The sequence below is a fragment of the Orycteropus afer genome, unplaced genomic scaffold (genome assembly GCF_000298275.1).
Source record: "Orycteropus afer afer isolate SDZICR_OR568_19922 unplaced genomic scaffold, OryAfe1.0 scaffold00012, whole genome shotgun sequence".
Lineage (NCBI taxonomy): Eukaryota > Metazoa > Chordata > Mammalia > Tubulidentata > Orycteropodidae > Orycteropus > Orycteropus afer.
This window is the reverse complement of record NW_006921599.1, coordinates 4,176,639-4,190,832: the sequence shown is the minus strand read 5'-3', so window position 1 is coordinate 4,190,832 and position 14,194 is coordinate 4,176,639.

Genomic DNA, 14,194 nt, shown 5'->3' with positions numbered 1-14,194 from the left:
ATTAATGGGTCTTCCTTGTAGGCATATGGATATTATCCTATCACTTACAGCATTGTACTTCAGGACAGATCTTGAAACATCCTTTGTGATGATGAATAATACCACACCATTCCTCTTCAAACTGTCATTCTCAGCACAGTATACCATATGGTTGTCTGGCCAAAACCAATCCATTTCAGCTCACTAATGCCTAGGAGTGTTCCATTTCATTTTTGACAAAATGTGTTCCATTTCATTTTTGACAACTTCCAAATTTCCTAGATTCATACTTTGTACATCCCATGTTCCAATTATTAATGGACATTTGTAGCTGTTTCTCCTCAATTTGAGTCATGCCACATCAGCACTTGGAGGTCCTGAAAAACTTATTTTATCCATATCATTAAGGTTGGTTCTACTCTGATGAAGCAGCTCTTTCTCAGTCCTATTCTGAGTGCCTTCTGATCTAAGGGACTCATCTTTCTTCACTGTGTTAGACAGTGTTTCTCTGTTATTCATAAGATTTACCCTGGACAATTTTTGAGAAGTGGATGACCTCCTCCTTCTTCCTAGTCTTAGTCTGTAAGCTGTGTTGAAACCTGTGCATCATATGCAACTCTGCTAGCATCTAAAACACCAGTGGCACAGCCTCAAGCCTCACAGCAATGTACAAGCTCCACAGGATGACAAACTGACAGACAAATTTATCTCCCTTAGCTGTTGGAAACCTCTGCGCCCTCCCCTTACCTAATTCCTTCCTGGAACCTGCCACTTTGTGGTCACTGGCCACTCCCTTCCTTTCTTGGCTCTAGGGGGCTTGGGGCTTAGCCTTGCCTCCTGCCCCTTTTACCTGGATATCCTGCCACTCCTGAGGTCCCCAGACTCTCCTGTTCCCTCCCTTTCCTGGTTATAGGGGGTTTGGGGATGTGCTTCCAAAGACTTCTCCAAAAAGAGTCAAAAGAGAACCTACAGATTGGGAAAAAATATTCAGCAATGATATATCTGACAAAAGACTTATCTCCAGAATTTATAGAAAACTCCAATACCTCAACAACAAAAAGACAAACAATCCAATTAAAAAATGGGCAGAAGACATGAATAGACACTTCACCAAAGAGAATATTCAGGCAGCCAACAAATATATGAAGAAATGCTATGATCATTAGCCATTAGAGAGATGCAAATCAAAACAACAATGAGATACCATCTTGCCCCAGCACTAGTAGCAAGTTCAACAAGACAGGAAATAGCAAATACTGGTGAGGATGCAGAGAGATTGGGACTCTCATACACTGCTGGTGGGACTGTAAAATGATACAACCACTGTGGAAAGCAGTATGGTGATTCCTTAAAAGTTGGAATTAGATATACCATTTGACCAAGCCATTCCACTACTAGGTATATATCCTAAAGAAGTGAGAATCAGGACAAGAACAGATACATGCACACCCATGTTCATTGCAGCACTATTTAGAATAGCCAGAAGATGGAAACAACCTAGGTGTTCATCAGCTGAAGAATGGATAACCAAACTATGGTACATCTACACAATGGAATACTACACAACCCTAAAGAATAATCTAGAGTCTGCAAAACACCGCATAATGTGGATGAACTTGGAGGACATTATGCTGAGTGAAATAAGTCAATCACAGAAGGACAAATATTGTATTAGTCCATTATTGTAAAAAGTCAAGGAAAGCTTTATATATGGAAGGAATTTTTTTTTGTTGATTACCAGGGTGGGAGGGGAGGGAAAGGAACACTGTTAGATAGGTAAAGACAAGTATTGATTTGGGTGAAGAGAAGGGCAATGTACCTAATGTGAGTGATCAACATGGTGGCACTGAGGAGGAAGACAGAGAGAGTACATGGGAGGTACAGACAACAAAGATGGATCCTTTTGCACCTACAGCACTGCATTGTCAGTGAAGGCAAACATGGGTATATAGGTGGATAGATGGGTGGACAGGCTGAACTATTAGGTATGTCTATGCAGGGGAGAGTGTGCCTAAGACCATGTATAGGGTTGGTAGGCAATGTTTCTACAAGTGTATTGGTATGTTCTGTAAGAATTCCCAGCTGTATAATAGAGCCGACAAGGGACAAGGTTGTGGTGACTTCTTGGCCACAGCCAGCTACCCAGAGGGAGCAAGTAGTTGGACCTGTGGGCTCGAGACCATAGTCGCAGGGAGCATCAAGCTCCATTGGCATAACATGCTACACAAAAACATTGCTCCATATCCTACTTTGGTGAGTAGCGACTGGGATCTTAAAAGCTTGCAAGCAGCTACCTAGGTGCAATGATGGGTCTCTCCTTGTCCAGAGGAAAGAAGAATGAAGAAAACAAAAGATTCATGGAAACAAATATTCCAAGTGACTGATATACCATGCGATCCTCAGCCTATATGACTATGAGACCAGAAGAACTAGATGGTGCCTGGCTACCACTGTCAACCACTCAGAGGGGGATCTATGTAGGCAATCCTGGATAGAATGGGAGAACAATATGCAACAAAACTCAAAATCATTTTTTAAAAAAAGGGACCAATTTGCTGGTCTGATAGAGCCTGATGGAACCACTGAGACTATGGCCCCTAGCTGCCATAGTGGAATTGAACTCAGTCCTGTGGCTTCCAGCCAAAAAAAAGACAGGCATATGTGCTGAACATTTACATTAGGTGGATGCACTCCTTGGAGAGAACAATCATGGGAGAATAGAAGGGCTGTGTATGAGCAGGGAGACAGCTCAGAGGGCAGGAGTGCGTGGAGGGAAGGACATAGGGAAGAGGTAATTATGGGGAGGAAGTGTGAGGAGAGCTGTTGCATTGTGGTAAATTGTAGTCAATGTCATGAGACAAAGTATATGTGAGCTGCTGTATAGAAAGTAAATTTGCTGTGTAAACTTTCACCCAAATCACAATCAAAAGAAAAAAAAATCATATTCTTGCAGGCTAGGATACCACTTTGGAGGTTTTTCTTGGAGTCACAGTCTGGATCTTGATGCATATTCTGAGCTTCTACTGCCATTATTGGTCTAGTCTACTTCTCACCAGGCTCCTCCCTGGAAATTGAACTGGCCCTGTGGCTGGGACCTATTTTGCCTAGGCTTCCATATGTTGTTTACTGGCATTTCCTATTGCAAATTTCCCCCTTTCCTTGGGACACCTGATTGTTTAAGCTGGCCCCCAGATATCACATATAAGCTTCTCATCTGGAAGAGCTCTTTGGATGAAGAAGCAAACATCTCATGATGTTTCTCATTTTTTCCTTAAACCAGAGCTGCCAGGGCCCTGGGCACTGCCGTTATGTATGCCACACACACCCTGGAAAAGTTTAGGGCTGGCACCTGCTCCCAATCTCCATTCTCCATGTCTTCTTGAGAAAACATAGCCTTGCCCTGTAAGTTCAAAGATCTAGTCACAGGCTTCAGTTGCCAACTCTTGTCCCGAAGGCTACGTTTCTCATTAAAATACTACACTTTAGTTAAAATGGTAATAAATGCAGAGGAAAGTTGAAAGTCCATTTTTGTTGTTTAAATATGTAATTTGTGGGGATGGTGAATGATGGCAGTGAAGTCAGGGCCATAGAACATATTTGTTTAAGGACACTATTTTTACTACTAATAATGTGTTGAGAGGAGGCTCCATGAGTATTGCTAAATGATTCATTGTTTGTGGGAGTCGTGAACAAAGTAGACCATGGAGTGAGGTGTGTGTCCTGTCATTGTAGCCTTGCTATCAGGGTCAAAATGCTGGGCATGGGCAGCCACAGTAAAGGATTGGCAACGTGTGCCCTTAACAACTCTTAGCATATATGCACACATGTACAAACACATACACACACTTTCCTCACAGATTTTCAACTCTTATGCTGTCTCCCTACCACTCCTGACTAACGCAGAGGATCTACCCTGCTCAATGCTAGAAAGGATAAGTTTGGTCTCCTTGATAAGTGTGGCAAAGGCATCATCAGAGGCAAAAACTGCAGTAGATGTTGCACTAAATATTCCTCTCTAGATACAACCCCCTCTGCTAAGGAAAGCTTCAAAGCAATCAGAGAGCTCTGTCCAGTTTGGTTGAACAGATTCCTAAACTTGTACACTTAATGGTAGGTGTGGTACAACCGTTAGGTGTACAAGTTTAGGAATCGGTTCAACCAAACTAGACAGAAGCTCTCTGATTGCTACAAGTTACACTTACAGAGTTTCAGTACACCTTAAGTACTGAATGTCAAAGCCAATAGAAAACACTGATCTACCTACTGCCATCAAGTTGATTCCAACTCACAGCAACTCTATAGGGCAGAGTAGAACTTCCCCATAGGGTTTCCAAGGCTGTAAATCTTTATATAAGCAGACTGCTTTTCTTTCTTCTATGGAGCAGCTGGTGAGTTCAAACCACCAATCTTAATGCTTTAACCCAATCGCTGAGAATAAGTCTATTCAGCGATTATATGAGTTGACAGGTAAGTGACTTCAGGAATTCAAACCACTGGGTTTCATTGAAAATTCTTCTCTGATACTTAACATCCTTAGAATGATTTATTCGTTCATTAGACAACTATGTATTGATAACCTATGTTAAGTCATTGTGGAAGACACACATAAATGATTCAGGTGGCCTCAGTCCTCAAGGACTTTCTGGTTTGATGGAGTGCTGTGATAGATGACAGTGTTGGCCTGCTCATTCACCCTCAGCATTCACTGCTACAAAACTTCTTACTTTGATTATCTGCAACACTGCTTGAGAGATTTCTTTTCTACTGAAGCGTGCTTGGCCTGAATGGAGGACAAGCTGGAAATGCCTAATAATTATTTTTTCTGGAAGCAGTCCTCAAATAAATAATGGACAGGGTATGGGTGAATAAATACCCCAGCCTCCCTGACCTTGGGATAGCTATGTTCTACACTGACTCCAGGAGTCCCGCATAGGGTTGAACTCCAGTTCCCCACAAGTAACTGAAATGACAATGCATCTTTTATTGACTTCTTTTCCTTCTGGGTCTCATTCACTCCCCTGTTAGGGATTCTTGGGTTCACATCCCCACCTTAATAAAACTACTTATATTTGAACAATTGCCTAAGATTTTATTCTGGCTAGAATTCCAGCCAAGTCAAGATCTAAAATATATACACAGGTAATTATTCTTTTTTTTAAAAAAATGTGGTAGATGACATTTTTATTGTTGTTAGTTGCCACTGAATTGGCTTTGACTCATGATGATCTTATAACAGAATGAAACATTGCCGGGTCCTGTGCCATCTTCATGATCCCTGGTATGTTTGAGTCCATTGTTGCAGCTGTTATGTAGTGTCTTCTAACTCAGGGGTCTCATCTTCCAGCACTATACTAGACAATATTCTGTTGTGATAGGTTTTCATTGGACTATTTTCAGAAGTAGATCACCAGGCCTTTCTTTCTTGTCTGGCTTAATCTGGAAGTTCCACTGAAACCTGTCCACCATGAGTGACCCTGAAGTGACCCTGTGGCATAGCTTCCAGCATGAGAGCAGCATCTAAGCTCCCACAGTATGACAAACTGATAGATTGGTGATGGGTATGACATTTAAACCCCTTACTGTTGAGTAAATTCCAACTTATTGTGACTTTATAGGACAGAGTAGAACGGCCTCATAGGGTTTCCGAGGCTATACTCTTTACAGAAGCAGACTGCCACATCTTTTTCCTATGGAGAAGCTCATGGGTTTGAACTGCTGACCTTTTGATTAGTAGCTGAGCTGTTAACCACTGCACCCACAGAGCGCAGACCTCCTGGAGATGACATTAGGGAACTTCATTTAAAATGCTGTGAGAGTTCAGAGAAAGCAGGAATTCATTTGAGCTGGGAAATTGAAAAGTACTTCATGAAGGAGAGTCCTTAAATGGGAGCAGGATTTGAACATGCAGGGGCTTAGTGATGGACTCCGCTTGATCCATTCACTTCTAAGTAGGAAGTAAGTCAAAGCACAAAGTCAGGAAGTGAGTGGGTATGTTTGGAAAAAGTTCAGTGTGACAGGAGCATTACATAAAAGAAAACAGCAGCAGAAGGGCAAAGAAAAGACTTAAATCTCTAAAGCCAAGGTCAGAAATTTTTATCTAGTTATCTAGGCCAGCACTGTCCAATAGAAATTACAAGGACAGCAATATTCTACATCTGAGCAGTCCACTGTCACAGCCACTAGACACATGTGGCTACTGAACACTTGAATTATGGCTAGTGCAACTGAGAAATTGAATGTTTAATTTAATTTTAAATGTGACTGGTGGCTACCACATTGGGCTGTACATTTCTAGGTGATAGAAAATGGCATAATCAGAAGTATGCTAAATAACCCCTATAAGGGAGGGGAAGCACTCTGAAGAGAGAGAGACTGGCTACAAAGCAATATCAATATTTGGGCCAGTATTTTTTTAAAACAAAGAAACAAAAAGACAAAAAACATTTTCTTCAAATAAAAATGCAAAACAGATAAAAATAGAAATGCCCTTATTAAAATGAGGAGGCGCAATGGTCCCTACCAAGGAAACATACCATTTTCTTTCTTTCTTAACCACAGAGCCCTTGAGGAATCTCCCTGAATTTCCCAAGGGCTACTCAGAACTCAGTTTGTTAACCATTAGGCCAGGTGAAGGAGCTCTGGTAGCGTAGCGCCTAAGGCACTTGACTGCTAACCAGAAGGATGGTGGTTCAAACCCACCAGCCACTCCTCAGAAGGAAGATGGGGCAATGTACTTCCGTAGTGATACTGCCTCGGAAACCCAAGGAGAGGTCACTATGAGTCAGGGCCGACTTGACGGCACATAACAACAACAACAAGGCCAAGTGAAAGGTAGTAAGGAGTTCTATAGGGATAAAGACGGGGAATAAATGGGGGAGATATCATGGAAGTGGAATTAATAGATTTTCATCTTATTAGGTATAAGAAGCAAAAGTTGAGTCTCTGCACATCTATTCTGTCATTCATCCAAGCCCAAACTTGCTGTTATATAGAATTCTTCCCCATCACTCCATCACAACTAGATTAGGCACACAAAAACAACTTTATTGACTGGACAGAGTTAACTTGCACAATGCCATTATACATATTGAGTGGTGGGAAGAATCAGGATTTACATCCAGGTCCACTGATACCAAGGTTTTGGTTCCAGCTTTCTGTCCATCTCTCAACTTCACCCCCAGGACATTGTAGTCACAGAAGCCAAGGCAGGGGCTTTGCAAAAAGGGTGGCCAATTAACATTTTTAAGTGCAGCTGCCAGTTTGAGGAGCAAAAGACAAGAGAACTTTAAAGCTGAGAGGTCATTTCCGTCAGAGTTAAGAAAGGAAGGGGGATCAGAAGTCAGAGTGCAAGGCTTTCAGGGATTTAGGAAGATAGGAAATAGGGTGAAAAAGTGAATGCAATGAATAGAAAATGCTCTTTGGCTTCTTAATAAATAGAAGAGAGAGGTAGGATACACTGGGAATGCCTAGTGAGCTGCCTGGTGTTCTATTTCCTGCTTTTGCAGAATTTTACAGAGGGCCCAGAACACCCAATATCCTTTCAGAGAAATTCCTTGCTCATTGGTCAGCTTATTTAGAGCCATACGGCCCCATCACCAGGCTGGTAAGCCAGAGAGAGATAACTGACAGGAACTCACCATCACTAGACTAATAGCCAATCAAGTGACATGGTAGGAGAACTCTCTTCAAAAGAGACAGTGGATACTCACTATCGATTAGCCCATCCACTCATCCTCCAGGTCAAGGAAAGATCAGAAACTCCAGGTCTCAGGCACCAGAAAGAGATTTGGGTAGCAGCAGGAGCAATAGAGGCACTTGGAGCAGAGCACAATGGATTTCTTCCCTGAAGAAACAAGATGAACAAATCCTTAAAGCTTCATAACATCTTGACCAATGGTACTTTCTCCACAAAGCCTTGCTAGTGGATAGCTGAGATCTCTGCCTTACTTATGCTTCTTTATTGGGGGGTGAGTGGGAAACAAGAAATAATTTAAGAGAATCTGAGCATAATTCTGTTTCTTGCAATCTGAACGAATATCATCAACACATGGAAAAAATCTTGATGGCAGATTTTTGGAAGTGTTAGAATCCTTGCAAAAAGTAACCTCAACCAATTTAAGTGCCACATCCTTAAAGGAGAGTCTTCAGTGGTCTCATCATTAGAAAAAGTACAGGAATTAAGGTATTCCCACAGGCTGACTGTAACAGTGATTCCCACCCTCTGGAGGAGGTTTAGCCTAAAGGAACCGAGATACAGACAACCTAACAGTACAACCTAAGTCCTCCACAATATTTTTGTAAAATTAACAGATTGCAAAATTAACAGTCTCTCTACACTAGAATAGAAAGATAGGTTAATGAAAAGTCAATACATGAGAGAGAAAAGAAATGAGAGAACTCTGGTACTGGAAGGTACCTTGGACATCACCTCATCTCTTTAATTTTACTCATGAAGAATCTCAAATCCAAGTCTCAGGGATTCTCATTCCAAGCTCAGATGTCTCCACCTACCACAAACCCTAAAGTTTGACTTTATCACTATGAGATTCCAGGTGAGTGATAGAACAAGCAAAAAAGAGTTAGAATCTAGTCAGTCTTGTAAAAGGAATGGCTGGGGAAATGATTCTGTAATTCAACAGCTTCTTTAAAATCCTCGGAGTCCCTGAGTGTTGTAAACAGTTAACAAGCTTAGCTCCTAAGTGAAAGGTTGGAGGTTTGAGTCCACCTAAAGACACCTCAGAAGAAACCAAAATCAAACCCACTGACCGCGAGTCAATTCTGACTCTTTACAACCCTTTAGGGCAGAGTAGAACTGCACCACCATAGGGTTTCCAAGGTTATAAATCTTTATGAACCAGATGGCCTCATCTTTCTCCTTCAGAAGGGCTGGTAGATTCAAAGCAACAACCTTTTGATTAATAGCCAAATGCTTTAACCACTACACCAGCAGAGAGCTTTGCAATTTCCTTTGAAAAATCAGCCATTGAAAACACTATGGAGCCCAGTTCTACTCTTACACTTATAGGGTTGCCATGAGATGGAATCAAGATGACAGCATTTTTTTTTTTTTTTCAGTAAAATTCTGGGACTCTTGAGTTATCTTATTCCTAATGCATTGTTCTTTCATATTCTTATTCCCATTCCTAGTTTTTTTTTTTTTGGCTGAGCTGGCAAAAATGATTGATTGTAAACATTCTGTTTTAGCCTCCTGGAGCTGCTGTAACAAGTTACCACAAAGTGGTTAGCTTAAACAACAAAAATTTATTTCTAGAGGCCAGAAGTCTGATTTCAGGATGTCAGCAGGACCATGCTGTCTGAAGGCTCTAGGGGAGGATCCTTCCTTGCCTCTCTCAGCTTCTTGTAGCCCCAGGTGTTCCTCGCCTTGTGGCAGCATCATGTCCATCTCTGACTCCATCTTCACATGGCCATCTTCCATGTGTCTCTTGTCCTCTTGTATGAGGACACCAGCCAGACTGGATTAGCACCCACTCTATTCCAGTTTGACCTCATATTAACTAATGATATCTGCAAAGACCTTATTTCCAAATAAGGTCCCATTATTTCCAAATAAAGGAGACATTGTGGCACAGTGTTTAAAGCACTTGGCTGATAACCAAAATGTCAGTGGTTCAAACCACCAGATACTCTGTGGGACAAAGATAAGGCTATCTGCTTTCGTAAAGATTTACAGCCTTGGAAACCCTTAGGGGAAGTTCCACCCTGTCCTCTAGGGTCACTATGAGTTGGAATGGACTCCATGGCTGTGGGTTTGATTTGGTTTTGGATTTCCAAATAACATCCCATCCACAGGCACAGGGGATTAGGACTTCAACCTATCTTTCTGAGAGACAAAATCCAACCCATAATACACTCCAAAGTGGCGTCAGAATGATATTTTAAATGTGTGAAACTGTGTTGAACTGATGGACCTAGACTTCACTCAAATGATCTTATTTTCTCCTTTAGCATTTACATCTCAGATCTGTAGATTGCCTTCCAGAACCTCCTTTGTAAGAGAAACTCCAGACAGCGGGGGATCCATGGTGGTGGAGTTTGCTTTGTTTTCTTTTCTCCTCCCCCGTTTCTGTTGTCTTTTCAGAGGACATGTGCCCTTAATTTCTTTAGTCTAGGACCTTAGAATGACGGACTAATTTTCTACCTCATCCCCTGTCAGTTTCAGGTGACAGGCTTTTATAAGCACAGCTCTGTTACTCTTAGCCATTCCTTTTACATGACTGACTAGATTCTAACTCTTGTTAGACTCATTGTCTTCAGGCCTTCCTTTCCTCTGCTATACTCATGTTGTTGTCACATTCTAGAGTACATCCCAATTTCCCTATGTGAGAGGTGTCTTTAGTTTTATGTAGAGATAAGGCACAGCTTTTGAATCTGAATGAAGCATGGCTAGCTGAGCTTAGTCTGTTGAGGAGTATTTCTAGGTAATTCAGATGTCAAAAAGGAAGGGGAAATGGTGAGACACCAGCATGTGTCAGAATATCCATCATTTCCCCCACTATTCTATAGGTGAAATTTAAGCTCCTCCACTTCGCTACCAACCAATGGGTATAATTGACATAGTGCCAGGCATTGTGCTGTGAACCTGGTAAGTTGTGACTTAAATTCTGCTTGTCACAATACCAATATTTGCTACAAAGATGAGTGATCAAGTCATCAGAACTACACTTTACATTCTCTTTTAGAAAATGGGGGAAAAATAGAGGCCTTGTTAGTTTCCTCTCAAAAGAAACACTCTTCTACTTCTGAAAAATCAGCCATTGAAAACCCAATGGAGCACACTTCTACTCTGACACATATGGGGTCACCATGAGTTGGAGTCAACTCAATGACAAGTGGTATCAATTTCCAAGAGCTGCCTTAACAAAATACACAAATGGAGTGGCTTAAATCAACAGAAATTTATTGTCTTACTGTTCTGGAGCCTAGTAGTAAGGAATCTAGAAGTTGGAAGGGCAATGCTCTCTCTGAAGGCTCTACAGAAATATCCTTTCTTGTCTCTTCCTAGGTTTTGATGGTTTCTCAAAATCCTTGATGTTTCTTGGCTTGTAGATGCATCACTAAGTCTATCTTCACATGACATCTTCCCTCTGTGTTTGTGTCTCTCTGTGTCTCTTACTTTCCTTTATAAGGACACTAGTCATATTGGATTAGGATTCACCTTACTCCAGTAGGACCTCAAGTTAACATCTTCAAAGACCCTATTTCTAAACAAGGTCACATTCACAGGTGCTAGGGGTTAGGACTTCAACATATCTTTTTGAGGGACACAGTTCAATACATAACAGGCCTGATTCACGAGGATTAGTAACCCAAAAGGTAGTGTTCACTTAAAAACAAGATCCAAAACAAAACTTTGTAATCAAGACTTTTATGTTGGCACCATAAAGCAGTTTAACTGCCAAAAAGTGTGCATTATGGAATAAAATACTAGTTTTAATTAGTGTTTTGTTTGCTTGCTTTAAATAAGCCTTTAGGGGATGTTTTAATTTAAGCCTGACATCTGCAAAATTTTCTCAGTTATGTAGTTATCAGCAAGTGATAAACCCACTGCCATTGAATTGATTCAGCTATAAATCTTTACAGAAGCAAATTGCCACATATTTCTCCTGAAGAGAAGCTGGTGTTTTTGAACCACCAACATTTTGGTTAGCAGCCCAATGCTTTAACGACACCACCACCAGAGCTCCTTAGCAGGTGATAGGTGAATTAAATAATAATAATAAGCCTTTCAAATGAACCATATGACAATGATAAACAAATGCATTTTGTTTCAGTTACTAATAGAGACTCTTTGTACCAAATTTCTTTTACACTAACTATACCCAGATGCAACAACAGCTCCCTCCACTTAATTCTTGCTAATCTGCTTTCTCTCCAATAAAGTGGAATTATAAATTAGACAAAGGAACTGCCTTCCTTGAGTATTATTAATCACAGACCTCGCAAGGAAGGCAGAGTTCTTGTGTCTTCCATTTGCAATCACTTACACCTCTTTTGGAAGACTTTCTTCAGTGCAAGGCTCAACTTTATGGAACTCTGGAGAGCATTCAGGGAAGGAGAGCACAAGTGATAAATATTTTGGAAATGAAGATCAAAAAGAAAGCATGAGGAGAACTGGGAATGTTTAGTCTAGAAAAAAAGCAGAATAAGTAGAGACATACTTTTCCTAACTGTCATAAGATGGATGAGAAGCAGTAAGGAAGTAAGAAAAAGTGAATATAGGAGAAGCAAGACATTTGACTTTAAATAGTATAGCTTCTTTTATTTATTTATTTTTAATAATAGAATGCTTAGGAACTTATTCTAGAATAATTTCAGAACCCTGTCCTCAGGTCAATCTGGAGATTAAGAATGTAATAATACCCACGAGAGAAAGTGGAGAATCAATGTTCTACATGTAACCCTGAGCTAGGAAATACTTATGGTTGATCACTGAGGTAATAACCATGTTTACTTCAAACAAGGAATTAGCATTTATCACACATTGACTAAGTGCTCTTTAGGGCCAGACACTGAAGCATCATGTTGGCTAGCAATTACATATTGTTGTTATTGTTAGCTGCCATCCAGCTGACCCCAACTCATGGTGACCCCATCCATGCACAGCTGAAAGAAACGCTGCCTGGTCCTGAGTCATCCCCATGATTGGCTGCCTATTGGACTACAGTGATTCGATGAGTTTTCATTGGCTGATTTTCAGAAATTGGTCACCAGATTTTTCTCCTTAGTCTGTCTTAGTCTGGAAGCTCCAATGAAACCTATTTGGCATCATAGCAACATGACAGACAGTGGTAGGTGCAACTGAGGACCATTGTCTGGGAATTGAACATGAGTTTCCCATATGGAAGGCAAGAATTCTATCACTGTACCACCAGTTCCCCAACACTTATGTAGTGTTTACTATGTAGGCATTTTCTAAGTGCTATACACATATGAATTTATGTAATCCTCACAACAGCCTTAGGAGGTACATACTATTCTTTCCTTATTTTTACAGGTCAGAAAACCAAGATTAAAAAAAAAAAAAAAAATCTTAATTATTTGCCCAAAGTCACACCTTGAGGTTATAAATAGAAGAGCCGGGATTTGATCCTGTCAGTTTGGTTCCTCTGAGAAGCAGACATCAAGATGAGATGAGATGTGCCTGAGATTTATTGGGAGAATCATTTGGGAAGGATAAAGGGGGATGAAGCAGGAGTGGGAAGGGGAAGGCTTCAGACCAGGATGCAGATGTGATATCTGTGAAAGAAGAGAGGGAAAGAAGGTTTGGTAGGAAGATCCTACACTACCATGCAGTTCTGAGAACATCTCAGCAAGCCAATGGGGAGTCCATGGACCAAAGTTGAGGAATGCCACATTGGGCATGAATGGCCTTGCTTTAATACCCCGTGAAGCTCAGTAATCGGCAGGGAGGTGTGTGTCCTGGTGTCAGTGCCAGGTGGATGTAAGTGGCAGCAAGAGACTATGTACCTGTAGTAGGTCTTTTGAAGGGAGATCTGAGGGGGCACAGATCCTAAGCTCTCTGCTACCAGAGTTCCTGCTTGTTACTTTTCTGGCCTTCACATTTTTTTAAATTGTGGTAAGATATATATAACATAAAATTTGTCATTTTAGCCATGTTTAGTGTACAATTCAGTCCTATTAATTGTATTCATAATATTGTGCAACCATTATCATTATTTCCAAAATCCTTTAATCTGCCCAAACAGAAAGTCTGTACCCATTAAGCAATAACTCCCCATTTCCCAGCCCATGGTAACTACTCATAAACTTTTGTCTCTATGTATTTGCCCAATCTAGATATTTCATGTACATGGAATCATAATATACTTGTCTTTTTGTGCCTTACTTAATTTCACTCAGCTTAATGTTTTTAGTGTTCATCCATGCCATATCATGAATCAGAACTTCATTTCTCTTTATGGCTGAATAATATTCCATGGCATGCATATAACACGTTTTATCCATTGATCTGTTGGTGGACACGTAGGATGTTTCCACCTCTTGACTGTTATGAATAATGCTGCAGTGAACCATAGTCGCAGGGGACATCAAGCTCAATTGGCATAACATACTATACAAAACATTGTTCCACCTCCTACTTTGGTGAGTAACGACTGGGATCTTAAAAGCTAGCAAGCTGCCATCTAGATGCAACGATGGGTCTCTCCTCATCCAGAGCAAAGAAGAATGAAGA